Below are 15325 nucleotides of genomic sequence, written 5' to 3'. Positions count from 1 at the left end.
GGACCCTGCCACACACACCACCCTGGACCCTGTCACACACACCACCCTGGACTTAGCCACACACACCCCCCTGGAACCTGTCATACACACCACCCTGGACCCCGCCTCACACACCACCATGGACCCTGCCACACACCACCCTGGACCCTGTCACACACACCACCCTGGACCCTGCCACACACACCACCCAGGACCCTGCCACACACACCACCCTGGACCCTGCCACACACACCACCCTGGGCCTTGCCACACACACCACCCTAGAAAATGCAACACACACCAACCTGGATCCCGCCACACACACCACCCTGGACCCCGCCACACACACCACCTTGGACCCCGCCACACAGACCGCCCTGGACCCCGCCACACACACCACCCTGGACCCTGCCACACACACCACACTGGAACCTGCCACACACACCACCCTGGACCCCGCCACACACACCACCCTGGACCCTGCCACACACACCACCCTGGACCCCGCCACACACACCACTCTGAACCCGGCCACACACACCACCCTGGACCCCACCACACACACCACTTTGCACCCTGCCACACACACTTCCCTGGACCCCAACACACACACACCACCCTAGACCCTAACACACACACACACCACTCTGGACCCCAACACACACACACCACCCTGGACCGAGGCACACACACCTCCCTGGACCCTTCCACACACACCACCCTGGACCCTGCCACACACACCACCCTGGACCCTGCCACACACACCACCCTGGACCTTGCCACACACACCACCCTAGACAATGCAACACACACCAACCTGGACCCCGCCACACACACCACCCTGGACCCCGCGACATACACCACCCTAGATCCTGCCACACACACCACCCTGGACCCCAACACACACACACCACCCTGGACCCTGCAACACACACCACCCTGGACCCTGTCACACACACCACCCTGGACCCCGCCACACACACCACCCTGGAACCCCGCCACACATCCCACCTTGGACCCTGTTACACACACACCACCCTGGACCCTGCCACACACACCCCCCTTGACTCCACACACACACCACCCTGGACCCTGTCATACACACCACCCTGGTCCCCGCCACACACACCACCCTGGAAACTGCCACACACACCAACCTGGACCCTGCCACACACACCACCCTGGACCCCGCCACACACACCACCTGTGACCCTGCCACACACACACCACACTGGACCCAGCCACACACATCACCCTGGACCCTGTCATACACACCACCCTTGAAACTGCCACACACACCACACTGGACCCCGCCACACACACACCACCCTGGACCCCGCCACACACACACCACCTTGGACTCCGCCACACACACACCACCCTGGACCCCACCACATACACCACCCTGGACCCAGCCACACACATCACCCTGGACCCTGTCATACACACCACCCTGGTCCCCGCAACACACACCACCCTGGACCCTGCCACACACACCACCCTGGACCCTGCCACACACACCACCATGGACCCTGTCACACACACCACCCTGGACCCCTGCCACACACACCACTCTGAACCCCGCCACACACACCACCCTGGACCCCACCACACACAACACCATGGACCCTGCCACACACTACCCTTGACCCCAACACACACACACCACCCTAGACCCCAACACACACACACCACCCTGGACCCTGCCACACACACTACCCAGGACCTTGCCACACACACCACCCTGGACCCTGTCACAAACATCACCCTGGACCCTGCCACACACACCACCCAGGACCCTGCCACACACACCACCCAGGACCCTGCAACACACACCACCCTGGACCCCGCCTCACACACCACCCTGGACCCTGCCACACACACCACCCTGAACCCTGCCACACACACTACCCTGGACCAGAACACACACACACCACCCTTGACCCCAACACACACACACCACCCTGGACCCTGCCACACACACTACCCAGGACCTTGCCACACACACCACCCTGGACCCTGTCACACACACCACCCTGGACTCTGTAACACACACCACATTGGAACACGCCACACACACCACCCTGGACCCTGCCACACACAACACCTTGGAGACTGCCGCACACACCACCCTGGACCCCACCACACACACCACCCTGGACCCTGCCACACACACCACCCTGGACCCCGCCACACAAACTATCCTTATCCCCGCCACACACACCACTCTGAACCCCGCCACACACACCATTCTGGACCCCACCACACACACCACACTGCACCCTGCCACACACAATACCCTGGACCCCAACACACACACACCACCCTAGACCCTAACACACACACACACCACTCTGGACCCCGCCAAACACACACACCACCCTGGACCCAGCCACACACACCTCCCTGGACCCTTCCACACACACCACCCTGGACCCTGCGACACACACCACCATGAACTCTGCCACACACACCACCCTGGACCGCAACACACACACACACCACCCTAGACCCTGTAACACACACCACCCTGGATCCCGCCACACACACCACCCTGGTCCCTGCATCACACACCACCCTGGACCCCGCCACACACACCACCCTGGACCCTGCCACACACACCACCCAGGACCCTGCCACACACTACCCTGGACCCGAAAATACACACACCACGCTAGACCCCAACACACACACACCACCCTGGCCCTAGCCACAGACACCAACCAGGACCTTGCCACACACACCTCCCTGGAACCTCTCACACACACCAGCCTGGACCCTGCCACACACACACCACCCTGGACCCTGCCACACACCCGACCCTGGACCCCGCCACACACACCACCCTGGACCCTGCCACACACACCACACTGGACTGTGCCACACACACCACCCAGGACCCTGCCACACACATCCCCCTGAACCCTGGCACACACACTACCCTGGACCCTGCCACACACACCACCCTGGACCCTGCCGCACACACCACCCTGGACCCTGCCAAACACACCACCCTGGACCCTCTCATACATACCATCCTGGACCCCGTCACACACATCACCCTGGACCCTGCCACACACACCACCCTGGACCCAGACACACACGCCACTCTGGACCCTGTCATACACACCTCCCTGGACCCCGCCACACACACCACTCTGGAAACTGCCACACACACAACCCTGGACCCTGCCACACACACCACCATGGACCCTGCCAGACACACTACCCTGGACCCCAACACACACACACCACCCTAGACCCAGCCACACACACACCTCCCAGGACCCTTCCGCACACACGACCATGACCCCGTGACACACACCACCCTGGACTCTGCCACACACACCACCCTGGACCCCAACACACACACACACCACCCTGGACCCTGCCACACATACACGACCCTGGACCCTGCCTCACACACCACCCTGGATCTCGCCACACACACCACCCTGGGCCCTGCCAAACACACACCACCCTGGATCCCACCACACACACACCACCCTGGACACTGCCACACACCCAACCCTGGACCCCGACACACACACACCACCCTGGACCCTGCAACACACACCACCCTGGACCCTGTCATACACACCACCCTGGACCCCGCCACACACACCACCCTGGACCCTGCCACACACACCACCCTCGACTCAGCCACACACTCCACCCTGGACCCTGTCATACACACCACCCTGGACCCCGCCACACACACCACCCTGGAATCTTCAACATACACCACCCTGGACCCTGCCACACACACTACCCTGGACCCCAACATACACACACCTCCCTGGTCCCCGCCACACACACACCACCCTGGACCCCGCCACACACACCACCTTGGACCCTGCCACACACACCACCCTGGACCCAGCCACACACATCACCCTGGACCCTGTCATACACACCACCCTGGACCCCGCCACACACACCATCCTTGACCCTGCCACACACACCACCATGGACCCTGTCACACACATCACCCAGGACCCTGCCACACACACACCACCCTGGACCCTGCCGTACACACTTCCCTGGACCCCAACACACACACACCACCCTGGACCCTGCCATACACAAACCAACCTGGACCTTGCCACACACCCGACCCTGGACCCCGACACACTATATAACCACCCAGGACCCTGCCACGTACACCACACTGGACTCTGCCACACACAACACCCAGGACCCTGCCACACACCCTGGATCCTGCCACACACACCACCCTGGACCCTGTCACACACACACACCACCCTGGACTCCGCCACACACACCACACTGGACCCCGCGACAACACACACCACCCTGGACCCTGCCACACACACACCACCCTGGACCCCTCCACACACACACCACTCTATACTACGCCACACACACCACCCTGGACCCCGCCACACACATCACCCTGGAACCCACCACACACACCACCCTGGACCCTGCCACACACACACCACCCTGGACCCTGCACCACACACCACCCTGGACCCTGCCACACACACACCACCCTGGACCCCGCCACACACACCACACTGGACCCCGCCACCACACACACCACCCAGGACCCTGCCACACACACCACATTGGACCCTGCTGCACACACCACCCAGGACCCTGCCACACACACACAACACCCTTGACCCCGCCACACACACACCACCCTAGACCCAGGTACACACACCACAATGGACCCCGCCACACACACCACCCTGGACCCTGCCACACACACCACCCTGGACCCTGCCACACACACACCACCCTGGACCCCGCCACACACACCACCCTGGACCCTGCCACACACACCACCCTGGACCCCGCCACACACACCACCCTGGACCCCGTTTCACACACCACCCTGGACCCTGCCACACACACCACCCTGGACCCGGCCACACACACACCACCCTGGACCCTGCCACACACACACCACCCTGGACCCCACCTCACACACCACCCTGGACTCCGTTTCACACACCACCCTGGACCATGCCACACACACCAATCTGGACCCTGCCACACACGCTACCCTGGACCCTGCCACACACACCACCCTGGACCCCGCCACACACACCACCCTGGACCCCGCCACACACACCAAACTGGACCCTGCCACACACACCATCCTGGACCATGTCACACACACCACCCTGGACCCCGCCACACACACCACCCTGGACCATGCCACACACACCACCCTGGACCCTGTCACACACACCACCCTGGACCCCGCCACACACATCACCCTGGATCCCCGCCACACATCCCACCTTGGACCCTGCCACACACACACCACCCTGGACCCTGCCACACACACTACTCTGAACCCCGCCACACACACCACCCTGGACCATGCCACACACACATCACCCTGGGTCCCAGCACACACACACCACCCTGGACCCTGCTACATACCCTGACCCTGGACACCGCCACACACACCACCTAGGACCCTGCCACACACACCACACTGGACTCTGCCACACACACCATCCAGGAACCGGCCACATACACCACGCTGGACCCTGCCACACACACACACCACCCTGGACCATGCCACACACACCACCCTGGACCCTGCCATACACACCACCCTGGACCCTGCCATACACACCACCCTGGACCCTGCCATAAACACCATCCTGGACCCCGCCACACACACCACCCTGGACCCTGCCACACACACCACCCTGGCCCGGCCACACACACACCACCTGGGACCCTGCCACACACACCACCTTGGTCACTGTCAAACACACTACCCTGGACCATGCCACACACACCAATCTGGACCCTGCCACACACACTACCCTGGACCCTGCCACACACACCACCCTGGACCCCGCCACACACACCACCCTGGACCCCGCCACACATACCACCCTGGACCCAGCCACACACACCATCCTGGACCATGTCACACACACCACCCTGGACCCCGCCACACACACCACCCTGGGCCATGCCACACACACCACCCTGGACCCTGTCACACACACCACCCTGGACCCCGCCACACACATCACCCTGGATCCCCGCCACACATCCCACCTTGGACCCTGCCACACACACACCACCCTGGACCCTGCCACACACACTACTCTGAACCCCGCCACACACACCACCCTGGACCATGCCACACACACATCACCCTGGGTCCCAGCACACACACACCACCCTGGACCCTGCTACATACCCTGACCCTGGACACCGCCACACACACCACCCAGGACCCTGCCACACACACCACACTGGACTCTGCCACACACACCATCCAGGACTCGGCCACATACACCACCCTGGACCCTGTCACACACACACACCACCCTGGACCATGCCACACACACGACCCTGGACCCTGCCACACACACACAACCCTGGACCCTGCCACACACACCACCCTGGACCCTGTCATAAACACCATCCTGGACCCCGCCACACACACCACCCTGGACCCTGCCACACACACCACCCTAGACCCAGCCACAAACACCGCCCTGGACCCTATCATACACACCACCCTGGACCCCGCCACACTCACCACCTTGGACCCTGCCACACACACCACCCTGGACCCCGCCAAACACACCACCCTGGACCCTCTCATACATACCATCCTGGACCCCGTCACACACATCACCCTGGACCCTGCCACACACACCACCCTGGACCCAGACACACACGCCACCCTGGACCCTGTCATACACACCTCCCTGGATCCCGCCACACACACCACTCTGGAAACTGCCACACACACAACCCTGGACCCTGCCACACACACCACCATGGACCCTGCCAGACACACTACCCTGGACCCCAACACACACACACCATCCTTGACACTAACACACACACACACCACTCTGGACCCCAACACACACACACCACCCTAGACCCAGCCACACACACACCTCCCAGGACCCTTCCGCACACACGACCATGGCCCCGCGACACACACCACCCTGGACTCTGCCACACACACCACCCTGGACCCCAACACACACACACACACCACCCTGGACCCTGCCACACACACACCACCCTGGACCCTGCAACACACACCACCCTGGACCCTGTCACACTCACCACCCTGGACCCCGCCACACACACCACCCTGGAACCCCGTCACACATACCACCTTCGACCCTACCACACACACACCACCCTGGACCCTGCCTCACACACCACCCTGGACCTTGCCAAACAGACGCCACCCTGGATCCCACCACACACACACCACCCTGGACACTGCCACACACCCAACCCTGGAACCCGACACACACACACCACCCAGGACCCTGCCACACACATCACACTGGACTCTGCCACACACACCACCCTGGACCCTGCAACACACACCACCGTGGACCCTGCCACACACACCACCCTGGACCCTGTCATACACACCACCCTGGACCCCGCCACACACACCACCCTGGACCCGGCCACACACACCACCCTCGACCCAGCCACACACTCCACCCTGGACCCTGTCATACACACCACCCTGGACACCGCCACAAACGCCACCCTGGAAACTTCAACATAAACCTCCCTGGACCCTTCCACACACACTACCCTTGACCCCAACACACACACACCTCCCTGGTCCCCGCCACACACACCACCCTGGACCCCGCCACACACACCACCTTGGACCCTGCCACACACACCACCCTGGACCCAGCCACACACATCACCCTGGACCCTGTCATACACACCACCCTGGACCCCGCCACACACACCATCCTTGACCCTGCCACACACACCACCATGGACCCTGTCACACACATCACCCTGGACCCTGCCACACACACACCACCCTGGACCCTGCCATACACACTTCCCAGGACCCAAACACACACACACCACCCTGGACCCTGCCATACACACCACCCTGGACCCTGCCATAAACACCATCCTGGACCCCGCCACACACACCACCCTGGACCCTGCCACACACACCACCCTGGCCAGGCCACACACACACCACCTGGGACCCTGCCACACACACCACCTTGGTCACTGTCAAACACACTACCCTGGACCATGCCACACACACCAATCTGGACCCTGCCACACACACTACCCTGGACCCTGCCACACACACCACCCTGGACCCCGCCACACACACCACCCTGGACCCCGCCACACATACCACCCTGGACCCAGCCACACACACCATCCTGGACCATGTCACACACACCACCCTGGACCCCGCCACACACACCACCCTGGGCCATGCCACACACACCACCCTGGACCCTGTCACACACACCACCCTGGACCCCGCCACACACATCACCCTGGATCCCCGCCACACATCCCACCTTGGACCCTGCCACACACACACCACCCTGGACCCTGCCACACACACTACTCTGAACCCCGCCACACACACCACCCTGGACCATGCCACACACACATCACCCTGGGTCCCAGCACACACACACCACCCTGGACTCTGCTACATACCCTGACCCTGGACACCGCCACACACACCACCCAGGACCCTGCCACACACACCACACTGGACTCTGCCACACACACCATCCAGGACTCGGCCACATACACCACCCTGGACCCTGTCACACACACACACCACCCTGGACCATGCCACACACACGACCCTGGACCCTGCCACACACACACCACCCTGGACCCTGCCACACACACCACCCTGGACCCTGTCATAAACACCATCCTGGACCCCGCCACACACACCACCCTGGACCCTGCCACACACACCACCCTAGACCCAGCCACAAACACCGCCCTGGACCCTATCATACACACCTCCCTGGACCCCGCCACACTCACCACCTTGGACCCTGCCACACACACCACCCTGGACCCCGCCAAACACACCACCCTGGACCCTCTCATACATACCATCCTGGACCCCGTCACACACATCACCCTGGACCCTGCCACACACACCACCCTGGACCCAGACACACACGCCACCCTGGACCCTGTCATACACACCTCCCTGGACCCCGCCACACACACCACTCTGGAAACTGCCACACACACAACCCTGGACCCTGCCACACACACCACCATGGACCCTGCCAGACACACTACCCTGGACCCCAACACACACACACCATCCTTGACACTAACACACACACACACCACTCTGGACCCCAACACACACACACCACCCTAGACCCAGCCACACACACACCTCCCAGGACCCTTCCGCACACACGACCATGGCCCCGCGACACACACCACCCTGGACTCTGCCACACACACCACCCTGGACCCCAACACACACACACACACCACCCTGGACCCTGCCACACACACACCACCCTGGACCCTGCAACACACACCACCCTGGACCCTGTCACACTCACCACCCTGGACCCCGCCACACACACCACCCTGGAACCCCGTCACACATACCACCTTCGACCCTACCACACACACACCACCCTGGACCCTGCCTCACACACCACCCTGGACCTTGCCAAACAGACACCACCCTGGATCCCACCACACACACACCACCCTGGACACTGCCACACACCCAACCCTGGAACCCGACACACACACACCACCCAGGACCCTGCCACACACATCACACTGGACTCTGCCACACACACCACCCTGGACCCTGCAACACACACCACCGTGGACCCTGCCACACACACCACCCTGGACCCTGTCATACACACCACCCTGGACCCCGCCACACACACCACCCTGGACCCGGCCACACACACCACCCTCGACCCAGCCACACACTCCACCCTGGACCCTGTCATACACACCACCCTGGACACCGCCACACACACCACCCTGGAAACTTCAACATAAACCTCCCTGGACCCTTCCACACACACTACCCTTGACCCCAACACACACACACCTCCCTGGTCCCCGCCACACACACCACCCTGGACCCCGCCACACACACCACCTTGGACCCTGCCACACACACCACCCTGGACCCAGCCACACACATCACCCTGGACCCTGTCATACACACCACCCTGGACCCCGCCACACACACCATCCTTGACCCTGCCACACACACCACCATGGACCCTGTCACACACATCACCCAGGACCCTGCCACACACACACCACCCTGGACCCTGCCATACACACTTCCCTGGACCCAAACACACACACACCACCCTGGACCCTGCCATACACACACCAACCTGGACCTTGCCACACACCCGACCCTGGACCCCGACACACTATATAACCACCCAGGACCCTGCCACGTACACCACACTGGACTCTGCCACACACACCACCCAGGACCCTGCCACACACCCTGGATCCTGCTACACACACCACCCTGGACCCTGTCACACACACACCACCCTGGACTCCGCCACACACACCACACTGGACCCCGCGACAACACACACCACCCTGGACCCTGCCACACACACCACATTGGACCATGCTGCACACACCACCCAGGACCCTGCCACACACACACAACACCCTTGACCCCGCCACACACACACCACCCTAGACCCCGCTACACACACCACCCTGGACCCCGCCACACACACCACCCTGGACCCTGCCACACACACCACCCTGGACCCTGCCACACACACACCACCCTGGACCCCGCCACACACACCACCCTGGACCCTGCTACACACACCACCCTGGACCCCGCCACACACACCACCCTGGACCCCGTTTCACACACCACCCTGGACCCTGCCACACACACCACCCTGGACCCGGCCACACACACACACCACCCTGGACCCTGCCACACACACACCACCCTGGACCCCACCTCACACACCACCCTGGAATCCGTTTCACACACCACCCTGGACCCTGCCACACACACCACCCTGGGCCCGGCCACACACACACCACCTTGGACCCTGCCACACACACCACCTTGGTCACTGTCAAACACACCACCCTGGACCATGCCACACACACCAATCTGGACCCTGCCACACACACTACCCTGGACCCTGCCACACACACCACCCTGGACCCTGTCACACACACCATCCTGGACCATGTCACACTCACCACCCTGGACCCCGCCACACACACCACCCTGGACCCTGCCACACACACCATCCTGGACCATGTCACACACACCACCCTGGACCCCGCCACACACACCACCCTGGACCATGCCACACACACCACCCTGGACCCTGTCACACACACCACCCTGGACCCCGCCACACACATCACCCTGGATCCCCGCCACACATCCCACCTTGGACCCTGCCACACACACACCACCCTGGACCCTGCCACACACACTACTCTGAACCCCGCCACACACACCACCCTGGACCATGCCACACACACATCACCCTGGGTCCCAGCACACACACACCACCCTGGACCCTGCTACAAACCCTGACCCTGGACACCGCCACACACACCACCCAGGACCCTGCCACACACACCACACTGGACTCTGCCACACACACCATCCAGGACCCGGCCACATACACCACCCTGGACCCTGCCACACACACACACCACCCTGGACCATGCCACACACACCACCCTGGACCCTGCCACACACACCACCCTGGACCCTGCCACACACACCACCCTGGACCCTGTCATAAACACCATCCTGGACCCCGCCACACACACCACCCAGGACCCTGCCACACACACCACCCTAGACCCAGCCACACACACCGCCCTGGACCCTGTCATACACACCACCCTGGACCCCGCCACACACACCACCTTGGACCCTGCCACACACACCACCCCTGGACCCAGCCACACACATCACCCTGGACCCTGTCACACACATTACCCTGGACCCCAACACACACACACCACCCTGGACCCCGCCACACACACACAACACCCTGGACCCCGCCACACACACCAACGTGGACCCTGCCACACACACCACCATGGACCCTGCCACACACACCTCCCTGGACCCTGCCACACACACCACTCTGAACCCCACCACACACACCACCATGGACCCTGCCAGACACACTACCCTGGACCCCAACACACACACACCACCCTAGACCCTAACACACACACAGCTCCCAGGACCCTTCCACACACACCACCATGGCCCCGCGACACACACTACCCTGGACTCTGCCACACACACCACCCTGGACCCCAACACACACACACCACCCTGGACCCTGTCACACACACTTCCCTGAACCCCGCCACACACATCACCCTGGAACCCCGCCACACATCCCACCTTGGACCCTGCCACACACACACCACCCTGGACCCTGCCACACACACTACTCTGGACCCCGCCACACACACCACCCTGGACCATGCGACACACACATCACCCTGGATCCCAGCACACACACACCACCCTGGACCCTGCTACATACCCGACCCTGGACACCGCCACACACACCACCCAGGACCCTGCCACACACTCCACACTGGACTCTGCCACTCACACCACCCAGGACCCGGCTACATACACCACCCTGGACCGTCCCACACAGACACCACCCTGGGCCATGCCACACACACCACCCTGGACCCTGTCATACACACCATCCTGGACCCCGCCACACACACCACCCAGGACCCTGCCACACACACCACCCTGGACGCAGCCACACACACCGCCCTGGACCCTGTCATACACACTACCCTGGATCCCGCTACACACACCACCCTGGAAACTGCCACAAACACCACCCTGGACCCTGCCACACACATTACCCTGGACCCCAACACACACACACCACCCTGGACCCCGCCACACACACACAACACCCTGGACCCCGGCACACACACCACCTTGGACCCTGCCACACACAACACCCTGGACCCACCCACACACATCACCCTGGACCCTGCCACACACATTACCCTGGACCACAACACACACACACCATCCTGGACCCCGCCACACACACACAACACCCTGGACCCCGCCACACACACCACCCTGGACCCTGCCACACACACCACCATGGACCCTGTCACACACACCAACCAGGACCCTGCCACACACACCTCCCTGGACCCTGCCAGACACACTTCCTTGGACCCCAACACACACACACCACCCTAGACCCTAACACACACACACACCACTCTCGACCCCAACACACACACACCACCCAGGACCCTTCCACACACACCACCATGGCCCCGCGACACACACAACCCTGGACTCTGCCACACACACCTCCCTGGACCCCAACACACACACACCACCCTGGACCCTGCCACACACACACCACACTGGACCCTGCAACACACACAACCCTGGACCCTGTCACATTCACCACCCTGGACCCCGGTACACACACCACCCTGGAACCCTGCCACACATACCACCTTGGACCCTGCCACACACACACCTCCCTAGGCGCTGCCTCACACACCACCCTGGACCTCGCCACACACACCACCCTGGACCCCGCCACACACACCACCCTGGACCCCGTCACACACACCACCCTGGACCATGCCACACACACCACCCTGGACCCCGCTACACACACTACCCTGGACCCTGCCACACACACTACATTGGACGCTGCTGCACACACCACCCAGGACCCTGCCACACACACACAACACCCTTTTTCCCCGCTACACACACCACCCTAGACCCCGCTACACATACCACCCTGGACCCCGCCACACACACCACCCTGGACCCTGCCACACACACCACCCTGGACCCTTCCACACACACACCACCCTGGACCCCGCCACACACACCACCCTGGACCCCACCACACACACCACCCTGGACCCGGCCACACACACACCACCCTGGACCCTGCCACACACACACCACCCTGGACCCTGCAACACACACCACCTTGGTCACTGTCAAACACACCACCCTGGACCATGCCACACACACCACTCTGGACCCTGCCACACACACCACCTTGGACCCTGCCGCACACACCACCCTAGACCCTGCCACACACAACCCTTGACCCTGCCACAAACACACCACCATGGACCCCGCGACACACCACCCTGGACCCGCCACACACACCACCCAGGACCCCGCCACACACACCTCCCTGGACCCTGCCACACACACCACCCTGGACCCCGCCACACACACTACCCTGGACCCTGCCACACACACCAACCTGGACCCCGCCACACACACCACCCTGGACCCCGCCACACACACCACCCTGGACCCTGCCACACACACCACCCTGGACCCCGCCACACCCACCACCCTGGACCCCGCCACATACACTACCCTGGACCCTGCCACACACACCTCTCTGGACCCCGCCACACACACCACCCTGGACCCCGCCACACACACCACCCTGGACCCTGCCACACACACCACCCTGGACCCCGCCACACACACCACCCTGGACCCCGCCACACACACCACCCTGGACCCTGCCACACACACACCACCCTGGACCCCGCCACACACACTACCTTGGACCCTGCCACACACACTACCCTGGACCCTGCCACACACACCACCCTGGACCCCGCCACACACACCACCCTGGACCCCGCCACACTTACCACCCTTGACCCTGCCACACACACCACCCTGGACCCCGCCACACACACTAACCTGGACCCTGCCACACACACCACCCTGGACCCAGGCACAATCACCACCCTGGACCCCGCCACACACATCCCCCTGGAACCCCGCCACACATCCCACCTTGGACCCTGCCACACACACCTCCCTGGACCCTGCCACACACACCACTCTGAACCCCACCACACACACCACCATGGACCCTGCCAGACACACTACCCTGGACCCCAACACACACACACCACCCTAGACCCTAACACACACACACCTCCCAGGACCCTTCCACACACACCACCATGGCCCCGCGACACACACCACCCTGGACTCTCCCACACACACCACCCTGGACCCCAACACACACACACCACCCTGGACCCTGTCACACACACTTCCCTGGACCCCGCCACACACATCACCCTGGAACCCCGCCACACATCCCACCTTGGACCCTGCCACACACATACCACCCTGGACCCTGCCACACACACTACTCTGGACCCCGCCACACACACCACCCTGGACCATGCGACACACACATCACCCTGGATCCCAGCACACACACACCACCCTGGACCCTGCTACATACCCGACCCTGGACACCGCCACACACACCACCCAGGACCCTGCCACACACTCCACACTGGACTCTGCCACTCACACCACCCAGGACCCGGCTACATACACCACCCTGGACCGTCCCACACACACACCACCCTGGGCCATGCCACACACACCACCCTGGTCCCTGTCATACACACCATCCTGGACCCCGCCACACACACCACCCTGGACCCTGCCACACAC

This window comes from Procambarus clarkii, chromosome 26 (genome assembly GCF_040958095.1).
Source record: "Procambarus clarkii isolate CNS0578487 chromosome 26, FALCON_Pclarkii_2.0, whole genome shotgun sequence".
Classification (NCBI taxonomy): Eukaryota; Metazoa; Arthropoda; class Malacostraca; order Decapoda; family Cambaridae; genus Procambarus; species Procambarus clarkii.
This window is presented reverse-complemented; position numbering follows the sequence as displayed.